The following is a 13,653-nucleotide window of genomic DNA, read 5'->3' as shown; positions in this document are numbered from 1 at the left end:
ACACGTATTTGCAAACTTGCCAGCAGCCATCTTTGTGGAGAGAAGCGAGTGAGTTAAAAACTGTAAATTATCACTGTAGACGGGAATGGTTCTGCAAAAAATTATGGATATTCTTGAATGAGGCGGGGAAGAGTTTATGAATGATCCATTATCATCATCAAAATGGCTTAAAATACGAGATTCATTTTTGGTGTTTTTTTTTTTAACTGAAGAGAAGATGAATTTCATCCATTATTTATGAAATGGTGTAGTGTGGTGGCTAATGGCCAGAATAGAAGTGATGTGAAATGCATGACAGAATTTAATGTGGCTGTATAGGAGTTTTGCTTCTTTTTAAACACAACACCCATAGGGAGTGAGGATCAAGACTGTACATAGACAATTGGAGATTTTGCCTCTCTTGTTTATCCCAATGAAATGATCCCCTTGAAGAGCTGTTACTCATTCCATAAGCACAGAAATTGCCACTTGTCCCAATGGCAGCTTCCCTCCCAGGGAGAATGTTAACTCTGGTGATTTTTTTTTTTTTTTTGGTAGGACTACAGGACGAGGGGAAGGACTCCAACTCCCCTCTCCAATATGGTGTAGACACCGTCTAGACTCCCCCAATCCCTACCGGTTAATAAACAAAAACAAACATATTGAAATGGGATTAATAGAATCCAATTTAGCCTGAGGAGACCGAATCACAACTCAGGAAGTCTTTAGTTTGAATCACAGATGGGAAGAATATACTTTGGTGGAGCACTCCTAAAATATCATAGCCTGAATATCTGTATTGATTGGGATGTTCTGGAAGCTATAGCCCCTTCCCACTTCAGGATTGAATCTATACAGAAGAGCCCACCAAGGCTGATCCTACCAGTAGGCAGTGTGAAGAAACTTCCTCTAGTAGAAGATTTCTAAAAGAAAGAAAATGGTTAGTTACTAATCTATTGTAATTGTATTTTTACTACAGAGAAATGAAAATGTGGTTCTGGGGGATATCTTGCCCCCAATTCCAGAACAACTTGGTTAGCTTTGAGTACTCTGTGCCATGACTTGGTGTGGGGGATGAGACATTTGCTGTTTTACCTCAGGCAACAGATTGTTTTAGACTGGCCCTAAATTTTACACTCAATCTCTGCCATCTCTGTTTTGAAAGAACTTGGTTACTTAGGCTATAGTGAAGCTAGGTAAGGTTCTCCTTGACATTTATTCCAGTTGTGTCCGATTCTAGGGCACGGTGCTCATCCCCATCTCCAAGCCATAGAGCCAGTGTTTGTCCGTAGACAGTTTCCGTGGTCATGTGGCCAGCGCAACTAGACAGAGAATGTTGTTACAGTGGTGCCCCGCTTGATGATTACCCCATTTGATGATGAAATCGCTTGAAGATGAGTTTTTTGCAATTGCAAAACGATGATTCAATGGGGTTTTTTCGTTTGATGACGATCGGTTCCCTGCCTTGGGAACTGGTTTTTCGCATTACGATGATTAAAAACAGCTGATTGTCGGGTTTTCAGAATGGCTCCCCACTGTTTTCTGGACCTATTTCCGGAAGATGCAAAATGGTTTCCCCTATGGAGGATCTTCACTGGACGATGAGGTATTTCCCCCATTGGAACGCATTGACCGGTTTTCAATGCATTTCAATGGGGTTTTTTTTCCACTTGACAACGATTTTGCTTAACAGTGATTTGCCTGGATTGCATTATCGTCATCAAGCGGGGCACCTCTGTACCTTCCCACCATGGTGGTACCTATTTATCTACTTGCATTTACGTGCTTTCGAATGGCTAGGTTGGCAGGAGCTGGGACAAGCAGCGGGAGCTCACTCCGTCACATGGATTTGATCTTACAACTGCTGGTCTTCTGACCTTGCAGCACAGAGGCTTCAGCGGTTTAACCCGCAGTGCCACCACATCCCCATAATGAAGCAACCACTATTCAAAGAAGATACAACTGGCCTATAAGGACCTATCTAAGGCAACCTATATTCAAGCACCTTCAGCCACAAGTAATTATTTATTCAGTGTTCTTATATTTTAAGATAATTCTAAAGCTGTTTTTTTAAAAATCTAAGCTAAATGTAATGAAATTTTGGACTCTTCTTAGTCTCAGAAATATATCCAACAATTGCAGAAAACCAGCTTCAATAGACATAAAAGTGATGAATTTAGCTGTCATGTAATTAATACAGAATTACACAAGCAATAACTAAATGATTACCCCTTTAATAATGCATCAAACTTTTCAGGAATATTTAGTCATTTATGTAAAATTTAACAAAATCGCCTGTAGCAAGTTATAGTAATTAGATATTTTTCTACCAAAAATATTGACAGTTCCTAATGGATCTCTGTGTATTATAAATTTAAATGCCACACATTTCTTTTGAGTGGTTTGAGGAACAATATGAAATGCTTTAAAACCATAAAGCCAACTTATAGTCAGTACAGAATTATTACCGCATTAGCAAAGCCCATCAATCATTTGTACAAATGTACTTGGTGGATTTTTCTCATGATTTAAAACTGGCATTCAAGAACTAGAGTGCCGATATCTATATTCTACCATAATTCCAAAGATGCTTTCTTGTTTTACATTATACTCATGATTTGGAAGCTGTTAGAGTTGTTCCTTCCCACAACACTGTGGTGCCATGGGGGGTGGGGTATTAGGCCACACTGAAAAAGCTCAGGATGTGATATCCAAGAACCAATGCTTGTTCTGTGTTTGAGAGGAATGATACTGGTATAGGTCTCGGACTTGTTCAGTTGCTCACCTGGTATATGAAGGAGCCTTCCTTCACTGGTTACAGCATTACTAATGAAATGTGAGATGGGAGTCTTAAGAGAGGAGAGGGCTGGCAGTTGGATGTCTCCTGGTAGATCTTGGATTTCTGATACCCTGTTGCAAAACAACAGTAAAAGAAAAAAAAGCAAATTGTGCTGCTTATATACTGCCCCATAGCACTTCAAGCACTCTCTGGGTGGTTTCCAAGTTAATAATGTGGGCTACACATTGCCTCCCCCCAGTGAGCTGGGTACTCATTTTGCTCACCTTGGAAGAAGAGAAGGCTGAGGCAACCTTGAGGATTGAACCCGGGTCGTGAGCACAGTTTGGGCTGCAGTACATCAGCTTAACCACTGTGCCATGAGGCACAGTAATGACCAGAATGCCCATATGGGGTGAAAGGACAGGGCATGCTGAAATTTTGTGGTGTGGTGACTACAACCTGTCACTCAACCTTAAACATAATTGTTGAAACTCAGGAGAAAATTGGAAGTGGATTTTTGAGGAAAACGGTTCTCTAAGTGTGGTTCTGGAACTGGTCACAAAATTCTCAGCTTGGCATCTGCTGAGAAGCACTCTGTACCTTCATACGTAGCATATGTTTTCTGTATAAGCTACCTTGTTGCACTTGACTCCAACCAATGAATCTGTGGCTTTCTAGTGAAAAATTAAAGTAGAGGCTGCAAAACTGCCCAAAAATGTCTTAGACTTCCAGACATCTACCACTGACATGTCACTTAAAATATGGCTCCATATGAAAAACAATGGAAGCAAGGTTCATAACACAGAGCAAATTAGTTGAAATCCCTTGCTAGCAGTCTATTTATTTATTTTATTTATTTATTCTATTTATATCCCGGCTATCTGGTCTTGCGACCACTCTAGGCGGCTTGTACTATGTCTACTAAGTACTATGTTCAGAATCGGGAATATGAAATTGTGGCCCTCCAGTTTTTTGTTGTTTTTGTTTTGTTTTGTTTTGTTTTCTTTGTTTGTTTGTTTTGCATCTAACACCGACTAGCCCCAACTAGGGTAACTAACTGTGAGGAATTATGGAATCTTTCATTGAAAAATATTTGGAGGTTCATAGTTAACCTCTCCTAATTTACAATGTCATTGCATAAATTCTGTTTCTAGTCACTTCTTCATGTTCCATTTCAGCATTAGATATTTTAAAATTCCTCTTGGCATCATTGTTAATTTCTGTTTTTTTCCCTATACAAAATACATGATTAAATGCTTATCAAGTTGTAACCACTATAAATTGTCACAGAGAAACTAGAGACATACGAAGTCTGATGCACAGATATATTTTTGTCCACATTTTCATTAAAGTGGTGCAGATTACATCATTTCATACATTAACTAATTCAGACTAATTTCCTCAAACATTGCTAGATTTGAAAAGATAGATTAAGCTCATCCATCCCAGAGTTGAAATAATTGCTCTTGCACATATGCATGTATACACTCACTCATATACACACTACCCTTAGGATGTTTTTATTTTATAGCATCCTTGTCACCTTTTCTCCTGATTAGAGATGGACATGGATAAGAAAAAAGGTGGTTCATTTTGATTCATGATTTGTCAAGGCTGACAAATCACAAATTCTCAATTTACATTTTTTTCTGATGAATAGCTGGCTTGGGGAAACCCAATCTTCACCAAACTTGGAGATTTTGTAGAGGGGCTTCATGGGGAAACTCTGTGATCTTGGTATCTCTAGATGCCTGGGTGTCATTTTGGAACCCAAAATAATCAATGAATAAAAAAATCACTAAGGTTTTATGGATTTGTATTCTTTGAGGTCAGTGATTCATAGGAATACAAATTAACAATTTTTGAATGAATTTGGTGATTCGTTTTTTAAATTTGTGCCCATCTCTACTCTTGATCTCATGAGATAGGGAAGGATGCTCAGGAAATAGTCAAGCCTTCAGACAAGCATGGAAGCTCTCCTCCTCCAAACAGTTGTCTCTTCAGGTTGCATACTCTGAATTCAGTACAGTACATTAATGTTAAACCAGGCAGGAAATAAAGCTGTGAAGGAAAAACAGAGCTCAGTGAAGCCACCTTATATTGAATCAGAACATTCATCCACTTCATAATGCATTCTGATTGGCAGCAGGTCTACAAGGCTGCATGCTGGGATGTTTCTGGAACTCCTGTATCATATCCTTTAACTTGAATGATGAATGCTCTGTGTCTTTGGCATACAAAGCATGTGTTGTATCATTCAGCTAGAAGTCTCTGGCTTGGTGCCTAAATGTTGGGGGAGAGGCTCTTGAGGGAGAAAGCCAAAGTGGATGGAGTAGAGGGAGGATAGATGTAAACTCACTGCATGTAATCAGACTTCTAGTAAGGAACTGGGAAAGTAAAGGAGGCAAACCAAAGCAGACTTACTGATAGAATGTGGGTGGTATCTGTAGGAAGCTGAGGACTTCCTCAATCTAGGCTAGAGATGGTACAAAATGAACCACGAAGCAAACCTCTACATGAATTGGGTTGTTTTGTGGCACTTCAGGAAAATGCACCTGCCCAGAATGAAATAAACTTCTAGGCTAAACAGCCCTTTAATGGAGGAATATGCTTTGGGGGCCTATAATGTGGTTGGGGGGGGGAGAATCAGTTGAAGACTTGCTTTGAGTTTGGTGTCTAACTCAGAGAGGGGCCATTCTACTGCTTCTGGAAGTCCCGAATCACAAAAACCATGAAACAGTTTGTTTCATCAGAAAGTTTGTGAAAGTTCATTGTTCATAAATAGAGATGAACCATGAGCCATCAAAACCTCCATTTCCCTGGTCCATACACATCTTTAGTCCAGGCCTTCTGCCAAAGAAAGAAGGTTCTGGGGTTATATGTGTGCCAAAATGGAAGTGTAAGTCCTCTTCAGGTGATCAGTTATGAACCTCTATAAGGAAGCTGGATGGGGAAGGAATCAGAGAATGATGTGGGAGGGAGAGAAATAGAATAAGAAAAAGGAAAGCAGTCACCAGAACTAATTGTTTCCATCCCTGTTGGGTCCCTTTTTAACACCCTACTGGCATGCATATTGTCATATAGTGCCCTACAGTTTATGCCTGAGTGCATGTAGTCTGAAACAGCCCTGCTATGGAGTCATGGGGCTATATTCACCCCCTTTTCTTGACTGCTCAAAGCTTGGGTTACAGTCAACATACCCACTGTTTCAAGTTTTATGATGAGTTAACACATTCAGCAGAAGCAACAGCTGTTGTAAGATGAATGACAGATATATCACCCCCAAACTAGGATGGCACGGTGGACTGAATTTTTAAAAGGCAATGAGTCTTGAAGGATTAATAAGAGAATGAATAATCATAGCGGTTTCAAACATTTAAGTTGTGGAGTGATTACTTACAGCACATGAACAATCTTAATCTAAAAGTTTATACATATCCCTGCAGCTGAAGAAGCTGCTACAATCAATACTTGAAGTCTCAGAAGTTCCCAATGTATGTCTTAAATTTTGATGTAGGGGTAATTAATTTAGGAATGTTTCTGTAAATCTGCTCACTCAAGTTTCTTTCTGGTTTTGATGTTTCCAATTAGCTATATTTATTTTCAAGGGGGAACTAAGGTATTAAGAATTCACAGTTTCTCCATTTTTATTTTTCTTATTTTTCCATAGTTTCTGATAGGATGCATATACAGTGTCTTTGGAAGGAAGTGTTGAGATTTTGATCTCAAAATGTTTTAAATATAAATGTTGTATAGTGACAGTCAAGTGGCTGCTTTTACCTGAGCCATGTATTCAGTGTATTCAGGTGTGAGTACCAAGGTTTAAGACTTGATGTTGTACAGCCACTGTACATGATGTAACTTTATGTAAGTAGAAAATGAAGTAATGTATTTTCTGAGGCTCCAGTACTTTGGCCATCTGATGAGAAGAGAAGACTCCTTGGAAAAGACCTTGATGTTAGGAAAGTGTGAAGGCAAGAGGAGAAGGGGACGACCGAGGATGAGATGGCTGGACAGTGTCTGCGAAGCAACCAATATGAAATTGACAGAACTCCGGGAGGCAGTGGAAGATAGGAAGGCCTGGCGTGCTCTGGTCCATGGGATCACGAAGAGTCGGACACGACTAAACGACTAAACGAACGAACGATTTTCTGATTGGTCCAAAGAATGTATAAAAGCATGTGTAAAGGAGACATCTTACCTGCTCTAAGTCAGATCACTTTTTTTCTATGCTATGTGTTGTATCATGTCATGTTATGCTGCCAGATGAATGTCTATTCTCTCTGTGTATATGTTAATAGACTAAGTTGGTATTTTACTCTCTCAGTGTTATAGTGTCTATGCAACCTGATATCTCCTAACATTGCTTATGTCCTGAGAATCCATATTTAACCAAATTTCTCAACAGGAAGTATAAATACAAACTGAATCAAAGTTTCCATATAGCCACTGGTTAAGCAGAACAGTACTCTCATGTATCCCTGATATTAAATCTAACATTCACAATTGTGATTTGGAGAGGAAAAAGAGAAAGAAATATTTGAATATGACAAAGAAAAGTATTTTCTATTTTAGAAATGAACATTCCTTGCCTTTCCTGTTGCAGAGTTATTGATTTAGCCATCAAAGTCTTGTGACCACAAAATTGCTTATTTTATATTCAAGGGACAGGAAGTGCAGGGGCAAAGAGAAAAGGCAGAAAGTATAGACAGTAGGTTTCCTGCATTGCCCTTTTAAGAAGGAATTAAAGACAGCAAAACTAATGTTTTTATACTGAAAAATGACAAAGGTTTGATTGTTTTTTACATATAGGTTTTTTGATGGTATTTTAAAAACTGTTAGTCATTGTATAGTGTTAACTGTGGTGGATCTCCTGTGGGACTAAGGCAGCATATAAATAAAATAAAAACTGTAAAGCCTTAGTCAGGTGTTATATTTGAAAGTATAACATGCCTAATGTGAGCAGAGGAATGTGAGTAAGCAGGAATTAAAGCAGATTTTCATGTGCTCATTGTAAAGGTTTGAAGAGGTGCTTGTAAGTGCTTGACCTGAACATGCTTCCATGATCAGGAGCTGTGATAAGGCAGAGCTTTGAATCATGGGAGTGCTGTAATGCAGTCAGTTGAACACATTTACAAATCCCTCTGCAAATCTTCACACACTAAGGCTTGCTGTACTTTGTGTTGGGTTAGCCCCCAGCTCACCACCACCAGGCATAACATCTGAGCATGCACACTTCGAAAGCATGGCAGCACTGATTCTCCGTATCATAGTACATTGTAAGATGTTGACACATTTTGTGGAATGAATTCATTTTGGATTCCACCTACAATATTGATAGTAGAATAAAATTATTCTGCTAAGTAGGGTTGCCTTCGGCCTATGCAATCATGAACCCTTAGATCCAAGGTTTGGTGATAAGGTGTGACACTATCAGATACATGAGTTGGACCTGAGATTATTGCTCACCGGATTTGCCACCCCAACCCCGGAATAAAGACACGAGACAGTAGATTGGATTAAATGCGGGCCACACTTTATTTAAATAATGAATTCCGTAAAATTGCCTTTTGGCCAGTAAAAGAATATGGGGGTCTGCTCTAGTGTGGAAAGCCAGTTAACTGGGGGTATTCCCATACCCTCTGATCAATAAATGGGCGAGTCCCCGGCCCCCAAGCTCCGGCGGTCCCAAGACCACAGGATCCTGGCTAGCCGCTAATAAACACCCCCAGACCTCAAGACATCTTTGACTGATGACTGTTGGTCCGGAAGTGGCCCAGCGCATCCTTCCCCCACAGGCACTGTAATCGCACGATCCGCAATACCGGAAGGTCAGATGCACTGTTGGCTTACCTGATTTTACAAATTGGGACACACCGAAATACCGGTTATTTCCGCACTACCCGCCAGTGTGACCAAATTAGTTTCCACCAAAAGCCAACAACCCTCATCAAGTGTGGGATAGGCGAAAAATCCCCCCATCCAAAGCCAATCAGGATGAAGGTCAAAAATTCCTATCCAGCCCCAAAATAGGTGACCAGAAAACTCACACTAGATTTTAGGGAGGGCGGGTGGGTGCCCGAAAAGAAACGGAAAGTGTGGGGTGGAGCAGCTCCTTATAAAGAGGTAACTCTTCACCCCCTCGCGCTGTTGGTCCCGCGATGTCTCGTTCCTTTCCGGGGTGGGCGGCAAATGACGCTTGCTCGCTCAAAGTCCTTGGACTTAGCAGCGAGCTAAATCAAAGGATGACATTAGGGTATGAAGATCCTGGGGGTGGGGTGGGAAAGTTTTTAAAGAACTTTTAACACTTCTTGTGAATTCCAGTGGACACATGTTGTCAAACAATTTCCCCACCTGTGTGCACTTCTCAGTCTGTGAAGTTAGCATCAGTATCAATATTTGAGTTAACTATTTCTGTACATGCAAGTCTTGTTATTTCTTGTGTGAACTAACATATACCACAAGAGTGCTGGTTGATGGATTAGTTGATGGGCTGGACATGAGCATCAGCTCCCTGAAACCTAAGTAACAGGGCAGAAGCTTGAGACTTACCTACCTTATTTCCCTAACAAAGTCACCCAAACTTTCTTACAGTAATTCACAAATGTATAAATATCAATTAAAACCACATGACCCCAAGCCTGTTATAAAAGACATGCACACATTTGCTTCAGAATGTAATATATTAATGAGATTTATCCATCCCTTATAGATTTAATCACATCCCATTTGTTCTTCAGCAACAGAATGCCTTTTTCTCAGTTAGGACCAGACAAAGAAAACAAATTGACATGTCAAATCCAAAGTGCAGTGGTTTGCAGATGGAGGTGGTCAGAGAGTCTTTCTTTTCTATCCCATACTTGCACTTTAAGAAATTGACATTAAGAAGCAGGCAAGCAAAAGCAGACTTTTTGTTAAATGACTGAAGCTTGGCAGTTGCATGGAGGTCATAGCGCTCAGTCAGTGTCAGCCTCCATTCCCCAGAGTTGTATCCTGTAATGTATTTATTTATCATTACCGATAGCCAATTTTTTTCTCTTCCTCTCTTTCAGTTTGTTCTGTCCAAGGCCACAAGGTTCCGACAGAGATCAATGGTCTCTGTGCTGTGATGAAGCAGCTCGTCAAAACCTGAATTAGATGTTAAATCTTTCTGAAGTGGGGAGGAGGCAGGGGGAGGGGAGATGCATTGTGCCAAGGATTTATCATGTGTTGTTTCCTGTGAGATAATATATAGGAGAAGATTTGTTATGGCAGAAAGTTTCAAAAAGCTGTTTCAGGACTATAGTGGTTGCCAAGTTTATGATCGATTTCTGAAGCCTTCCTCTCCACCTCTTAGGCACATGAATGTGTTACAGATGGATGGGTTCTTAAAATATCCCAACACAATGAATATCTAGGCAAGTTTTTGGGGTACTGAAGGCCAATGAGGTGTGGGGTTTAGAATGTTGGCTTGGGATGGAAAGTCCTCAAACCATGGAACATAGGCACATAGGGATGCCTTCAGTGGTGTATGTCTGCCAACAAAATGGACTCTACTTGTGGACAAAAAAAAATCTCTTCCTCCTGAAGCTCCTCCACATGCTCCAGGTGATGGGACAGATACTGTAATCAGGAACAGATTTGGACAATACAGGGAAGATACAGGGAGGAAGATAATGAAGAGGAAAGATTCCCGTGCGGGAAATGTTGTTGCATTGCTTTGGATGTAGTTTGAAGATCTAAACAATGGATATTGGACCAGGGATGTGCAACTCCATCAAGCTCAGTTTCACTGAGCTCAAGATAGGTCTAACTGGCAAAAACAATTATCATAATTCATCCAGAACCATGCTTATTGTAGCTCACTGTGTACTGGAGTATTGCCTGCACAGAGAGGAACATATGCATATCTATGTACAGTTTTCCAAATAAATGCTTTTTTCTTCACATGTTTCAATTGTTTAGAATTCGAAGATATGCTTGTATGTTTTCCCCGCCCTCTCCTAATGAAGGATTTTCAGTATAACTTTTTTTAAAATCTGCCTTTTTTAACGTTATTTTCATTTTGCAAATTTCATTACAACCTTGGACCTGGACTGTCAAAATCACGCTGGAGTTCAGGAACTTATGTTCAGGGCAGACACATGTAAACAACAGCAATTGCAAATAAGGAATTAGAATGCAAAGAAATGGATTTAGGGACAAATTATGCTGCTCTTCAGAAGCACACTTTGACGGAAAAGTCTTGATGAAGTCATGCCATGGTTGGAAGATAAAGCTGCCAGTTTCAAAATCATATGACCCTCTTCTTCAGTCCCTTCACTTGGACTTTTTCTTTTGTGGACAGCTTTGACAGGAAAGGTTCAAAAATGCATCAAAAGGATTTTTTTTTGAAAAAAAATTCCTTTCTTTAGATTTGAACCAACTTCAAAGCTTGAACTTCATTTCCAACATATCCCTTTTTGCCAAATTGGTCAGGTTTGAAAAAGACCTCTGCACGTGCATTCCACAGACTGTTTTTAACTTGAAAACTTGTCAAGGACAAGTATAGGTTAAAACAGTGGCAGAGAATAAATGCTTCAAAGGTCTAAAGGTAAGCCATGGTCTGATGAGGTAATACAGCAATACAGCTCGAAAGGACGTCCATCAAAAGTACATAACACATGAATTCCCTAGCCAAAAAGTCATCTCAAATTTAATCATGATCTTTTGTTTCTGTCCTAAAAGGATTGTCTAGAGGTCTGGAAAAGGTCTGCATATCTGCTTCCTTTTTAGTAAATGCCCCATTCCAGATTCATTGTGTTTGGGATTAGACAGGTGAGAAGATTAAGATCAGGGTGTGATCAATGCCTGTCACTCATGGTGGAACCTCATTTGCATGAGCCTATGAGAGGACTGGAGGGGCGGGGATCAGTTAGAGAGTTAGACAGATAGAGAGAGTTAGGAGGAGAAAGAGAGAACGAGACTGTGAAGGAGAGAAATTGAATAAGATAGATAGATAGTCAGAGAACTAGAGGGAACTGATATTATTAATAAGTTGGTTAAAGTGAATAAATCAATAAAACAAATGAAGAATTGAACGAGTAACCAAATATAAGAAGTTTTAATGAGTGATTCTATACAACAATTAACAAGAACATCTGTGATTCAAATTCAGTATAAATAAACAAGTTATGTTGGCAGCAAGTGTCTGATTCAAGTATTGTGCAAATGTGCATAAGGGATATCCACTGGTGGCAGCAAATGAAAGAGGAAACATTGCCAGAGTGAACCTTGGTTTGGCGGTAACAAACAGGGAACACTGGGTGGAATGTCACACAGGGCTAGGCATGGGAGCTTCCGATTTGTATCCTGGGGGATGGATATGAAGCTCAGCACCAAAGGTGCCGGGCTTGTCCATTCCCACCCCCAGAACCAGCCTTGTCCACTCATTGGGCTCCTCACAACACGTGCATCCATCAGCAGCAACATTGCTCCAATTGCGCACATAGTCTTGCCAACTCTTCCCTTCCTCTCCTCTCCCCTCAACTGACTGCTCCAACAAGGATGTGGGAAGATGAGTCTCCCTGCTCAGCTGCTGAGAGGTTGACTGAAGGGAGAGGCAGGGAAGTATGTTAGCACATAAACACGGAAGAGCAGCAGGTTTAGCAGAGTATTAAACAGTCCAGGTAGTTCAGAATAACTCACACAGACACCAGCAGCTTCAACTCCCCCAACGTGTATTTACAAGATATTTACAGTAGTTCAGTCTGGCAGCATAACAGGTAGCATTCATCACAAAGCAAGAAGATACATTAACTGTTCAGCTTCACATATATATACATATACAGATCTGCTTGTGTCCAATCACATTATGTGTTGCATCATGCATGAGTCAGCACTGCTGAGTCATCATGACTCAGTTTTTACACATCCATTCATCATGGCTGCTCATTAATATACTTTACCATTCTGATCAGACCTTTAAATTTACCTTGACAAAGTACTGGCCGGACTATGTGTGCCGACAGATGCACGAGTTGCAAGAAGCCAGTGAGTGGACTGGACTGGTTCTGGTGGGTTGGAATGGACTGGAATGGAATGTCTATGGTGCTGAGCTTCATATTTGTATCTCCTGGAATATGAATATGAAGTTCGTATGTCCAATCAGGGCAGAACAAAACACGTCACAACAAGAGCCAGATCACTAGCCAGCCTAGTAAAGAAGCTCTACCAAAACACATATAATAGTCATATTAGTTCTTCAGGTTCAGAGTTCAGGTTATCTATCTCTACCTGAACCCTTTAGCTACTGCCAGCTGGAGTTCCAACACTCCAAAACTCCAAAACCATCTAATCAGACTAAGCAGAAATAATCTTTCTCGTTTATCTATCTTCTGGGAGTATTTCCCCACACATTGGTGGCTTCCACTTTCTTGTGTGTGTTATTTAGGGAGAAGTCTTTCTTTTCTACCCTCTCAGCCATGTGAGTTTGCTTCTTTGGAGCCTATACTTCATTAGTTATACTTCATTGCGAATTTGTGCCATATGTTAATTCTTTTCTGTTTAATAAAATTCCCCTTATGCAAAGCTCTGTGTGAGTTTGATATACCCAGCGCAATCTACATTGAGACACACTATTGCCAAAGTTCAAAGATCCTTTATGGGTGTGTCTCTGAGCATATGTGAGTGTACACATGGGCTCTGAAGAGTAACACCCTCTTCACTTCCAAAACCCTCTCAAGTGTCTCTCCCTTCAGTTTGTTCTTTAGACTTTGACTGAAAACAGAGCATACCACTAATATCTGCACAGTAGATTAAATTTTGCATCTCTGTATTCTTTAAAATTAAGCACCCAATGGCAGTATAATTCTATGTGAACCCTGGTGTTTAGTTTCCTTTCTAATAATATCCAGGTCAGAACTTGCAGCTCTGCC

Source organism: Pogona vitticeps, chromosome 4, assembly GCF_051106095.1.
Source record: "Pogona vitticeps strain Pit_001003342236 chromosome 4, PviZW2.1, whole genome shotgun sequence".
NCBI lineage: Eukaryota > Metazoa > Chordata > Lepidosauria > Squamata > Agamidae > Pogona > Pogona vitticeps.
This window is presented reverse-complemented; position numbering follows the sequence as displayed.